This window comes from Sinocyclocheilus rhinocerous, unplaced genomic scaffold (assembly GCF_001515625.1).
Source record: "Sinocyclocheilus rhinocerous isolate Xijiao unplaced genomic scaffold, SAMN03320098_v1.1 scaffold1508, whole genome shotgun sequence".
Lineage (NCBI taxonomy): Eukaryota > Metazoa > Chordata > Actinopteri > Cypriniformes > Cyprinidae > Sinocyclocheilus > Sinocyclocheilus rhinocerous.
Window position 1 is genome coordinate 546,837 of NW_015660889.1, and position 4,589 is coordinate 551,425.

General features: G+C 38.8%; 1 protein-coding gene across 1 annotated transcript in view; it reads right to left on the reverse strand.

Annotated features, from left to right (window-relative positions):
• Positions 1–3,648, reverse strand: part of LOC107725836 (phospholipase D1-like) — a 34,682-nt gene extending 31,034 nt beyond the window's left edge. Inside the window, exon 1 of the mRNA XM_016535235.1 lies at positions 3,552–3,648. The gene's annotated coding sequence lies outside the window, so the exon portion shown is untranslated. The remainder of the gene's footprint in view (positions 1–3,551) is intronic.
• Between the last annotated feature and the right edge of the window lie 941 nt (positions 3,649–4,589).

The following is a 4,589-nucleotide window of genomic DNA, read 5'->3' on the forward strand; positions in this document are numbered from 1 at the left end:
CAGGAACTATTCGAGCCGTTCATGCCAGACTGGGGAGAGAGGTGTTGCAATAATGTAAAATATGTGAAAAAGAATGTGTTTTTCAAACAACCTATATGAGAGCCTGTTCTAGTACACCCCCAAAACAAAATCAAGACTTTGTAAAAGAGCATAATAGGACCCCTTTAAAATTAAAAATATAATGTAATTGATCAATTCCCTTGGTCTGCATGTAAATTCCATTATTAAAAAAATTCAGAAAAAAAAACTAGTGACAAATTTGTTTAAAATAAAACATTAATTCAAATGCTGTAAAATCATTTACTGTATGCATCATGCACAGATCAGAAATTAATCTTCAATTTAGAAACTAAAACAAGCTTTGTTCTGTAGTCATTCCCACCCTTAAACAACATTAGATGGAGTCATGACCATGTTGATCGGTTTTATCCAGGCACTGTGTCCTGGTGATATATTAACTGCATGTTCAATAGAACGCATCCTGCCTACTGATTTTCTAATGGGCTTATATATAAAAAATTACAGAGGAGGGCTAACACACCACTGCCAGGAATTTCTTTCCTTATTTTTTAAATTTTTTTACTGAACATCAATGCACAATGAAGGCATGCTACCAGCTAATGCTCAGAGAGCAGATAAATATGACACTGCTGAGCACATCCGCAAACAAGCACTGAATCCATACAGAACCATTACTACCGTTTATGACTACAGCTAAATTATTCAAACGAGCATCTCCATATTGTTTGGATCATCATTGCATTCTACTGGTTCCCTAATGAGATTTCCCTAATGTATTATTCTATACAAAACACTGCAGACATGATCATGGGTAAATCTTTGAAATAAGCGCCCTCTAGTCGTCACTGACATGTATTGCATTTTTTATTTCCTCAGCCTACAAGCAAGTGACTTTAACATTGTTAAACTCACTGTGATTTGATTAAACACTACTTGTGATTTAATTTAACACCAGTTCTGCTAATTGCAATTCTGTCACCCCTAATAAACATTAGTTTATGCTGCTCAGTATCTGTCGGCTGTTGCATCAAACTAAACTTCTCCTTTTAATGTATCATTACATCACTTGCTCACCAATGGATTCTCTGCAGTGAATGGGTGCCGTCAGAATGAGAGTCCAAACAGCTGATAAAAACATAACAATAACCCACAAGTAATCCACACAACTCCAGTCCATCAATTAATGTATTGTTTATTTTTAAAAACACAGTTTGGATGGATTATAGTCATGTGGATTACTTGTTGTTGTTTTTATCAGCTGTTTGGACTCTCATTCTGACGGCACCCACTCACTGCAGATGATCCTTTGGTGAGCAAGTGATGTAATGCTAAATTTCTCCAAAATCTGTTCCGATCAACATCTCGACTGGATGGCCTGAGGGTGAGTAAATATTCAGCTAAATTTTCATTTTTGGGTGAACTATTCCTTTAAACAACTATTCTGGTTTACTCGTGATGCACGACAGCATCTGTTTATTAAGCTAAACTGAAGACAGAGCGACTGAGTGTGTGTCTGGTCACAGGACTTTCATTAAACTGGCAGTCATTCCTGTCTTATTGAAAGTGGCTCACAAATGCATATCAACAAACACTTGGGTGCATCTACAAAACCACACGAGCTCTTCAGCTCTGTACAGTCAGTGCACTGAATCACTACATCCCCATCTATATTTTGTACATTCTTTCGTAATAAACGATTCTAAATGAAACATAAACACAGTATGTATCTTAGGATCTATTGCTTATCCTCACTTGAACTCAACTTCCTGTCCCTCGAGAGAGAAAAAATGACAATTACACATAGACCACAAGCTCCATTTCCTCTTTCCTCAAGCCCAATGCACATGCTTGGTCATATCACTATTTTACTTTTAAAAAAATAGTAAAAACAGAACCACCTCTCTAAGGATTGACCAGAAAAAAGGTTCTCAGATATACAACTAGGGGCCTAATGGTTTCATGTGCACTGCAAAGAGGATCCAAAGCATCATCATGCACATGAACCACAATGGGAGCACATGACACCACCAGTGCCACCCAAAGACAGTTTTCTCTGAACTTGCTCATGTGGCCAACATGCAAAAGTGGTTACTCATCTCGTACAGCCACCTGTGTTTAAAAAAAAAAAAGAAAAAAAAAGAAAAAGAGGACAAAGGGTGATGTCGCTACAGGGGATAAGGCAGTTTAGCAACTCTTGTAGCTTGGCAACACTTTTATCGATGTAACGTACAGCAGATATGACATGTAGATTAGGCGTCACCTCCTGTATAACAGCAGCATTATCAGCTCTGCTGTAATCAATGGAACTGTCATATCTCATGATCCCCGGCTGTAGTACTCAGAAACCACACCCGCAGGTCAAGGAATGTGCAGTAGTACACAATTATGCTCTACCCAGTACATACACACCATCTAATGTGTATGTGTGTTGTTGTCAGAAGTGGAAGTTAGCCTCATTAGGGTACAAACGGTAAAATACAATGTGAAACACACGTCAAACACCTGCCCACTAAGTCAACCAGACACTCCCATTCTGTCCCGAGATCCTTGAGGGGATCCTAACTGATATGACAAGAAACAAAATGGACCACACACACACACTTTACAGGACTATGCAATACAAAATGATTATAATAAAAATCCATGTCTATATAAAGGTTCATTTGCCAATCCTAAACTAGATTTTGTAGCAGATATTAATCTAGGAAATGAAGCATACTCATCACATATTTTGGGATCTCACAAAATCAGCCAGGAATTGTCCAGACCACAATCCACAGCCAAAGCAAATGGGAAAAATAAATAAAATAAAATATCATAAGTCACATAAGCAATGAAATAAAAAAATTATTTAAGGCAGTACAACAAATGCTATCATGATATATGAATATTATCCATCTATATGTACGTGTATGTATGTATGTATGTATATATATATATATATATATATATAAGAACCCTTAACATCCATGGAACCTTTCAATTGTACAAATTGTTCTTTATGAGAAAAGGTCCAAAAGGATGTAGGTCCTAGAAATGAGGTTCCAAGAAAATATTAACATACAATGAAGCACACACAGCTTTCTCTTCTGTAAGATAGCATTTATCTTAAACCCGTCAGTCAGTTGTAGCAGCTATTGTAACTAAGGATCAGTTCTAGTCTCTGAAGTTGCCCTGCAGGTACAGCAGGTTGTTTGCCTTGCAAAATCAGTGGGTGTGGGCAATCGAAACATAACTGCATTATTTGAAAGGTTTCACACTCAAGTTCTTACTGTAGCTAATATACACACATTAAATCCCAATGTGTTTCTTTCGTACATTCATCTGATGTGATGCAGTCCAGAAGCAATATATGGCTGCCACCTTCTGTAGCAATGCGTTTCAAACCTGTCACTCTACAGTACACTGCATAGAGCTCTAGCCTGGTACTCAGCCAAGATGTCATTACTTTTTCGCGTGTTTAAACCTTCTCAGATAATTTCTACCCTCAGAACAGTCTTATTTAGTCATATAAAGTAACGTTAACATACCTGCTAAAGAACTGAAGGCACGTCCGCGCTGTTGTGAATCTGTTAACGTTACTCAAGTATAAAGTCAGCGCTAGAGGAGGCGAACGCGGATCATCTGGCTCGCGCTTCCTCTTCTGCACTGTTGGACCCGCCCATTTAAATTACGCACGGACGTCCACACCCGCAGAGATGTTATTAATAGTCTTAAAATAACAATTAGAATGTTCACACCCTTATATTTGTTTTTAATCTGGTTTTGAAATATGTTAAGGAAGTAAAAAAAAGTACACCATATGTTTATTCAATAGTTTATGGGTCTAGACCAGGGATCCTCAAATCTGGCCCACGAGATCCACTTTCCTGCAGAGTTTAGCTCTAACCCTAATCAAACACACCTGAGCATACTAATCAGTGTCTTCAGGATCATTAGAAAATCACAGGTAGGTGAGTTTGATCAGGGTTGGAGCTCCATAAAGGTAGGCTACCCAAATTTGATTAGCCAAGAAGCCTTCCAAAAGTGTTGATAAATGTTTATATCACTCGGATTGTTTTTGTTCGTGGCGATTTATGTGACCAGAAGTGTTCTGGGAGGACTTTCCATTTTTGGGGTTTGTGGGATTTTAACATCATTGCGTGGCGTTCTCTCGCTCGCGTCGCTCGAAGTGGGTTTCTCTCTGTCAGGGTTGCCAGGTTTTCACATCAAAACCCGCCCAATTGCTACTCAAAACTAGCCCGGTAAAAATTGCGTTTTTTGGCGGGGTTCCCCTGGTCAAATTTGCATTTTAGGGGCTAAATATCACTTTATTGGGGTCGCTTCAACCCATGGACATGGAAAAACAACCCTCGGCAAAAGTGTTAAAGTAGCCCAATTCCGCGGGAAAACCGCGGACTTGGCAACACTGCTCTCTGTACTTGTCAGTGGAAAATGGAAAACCCGTAATGGATCTGGAGCCGAGTGATGGCGAAACGAGTTGAGCTGGAATTCTGTCAATCTGCTCCATACATTTATGACGCTACAGAACGGCTTTTAAAAGGTTAAGGCTAGGATACAGCTAAAAC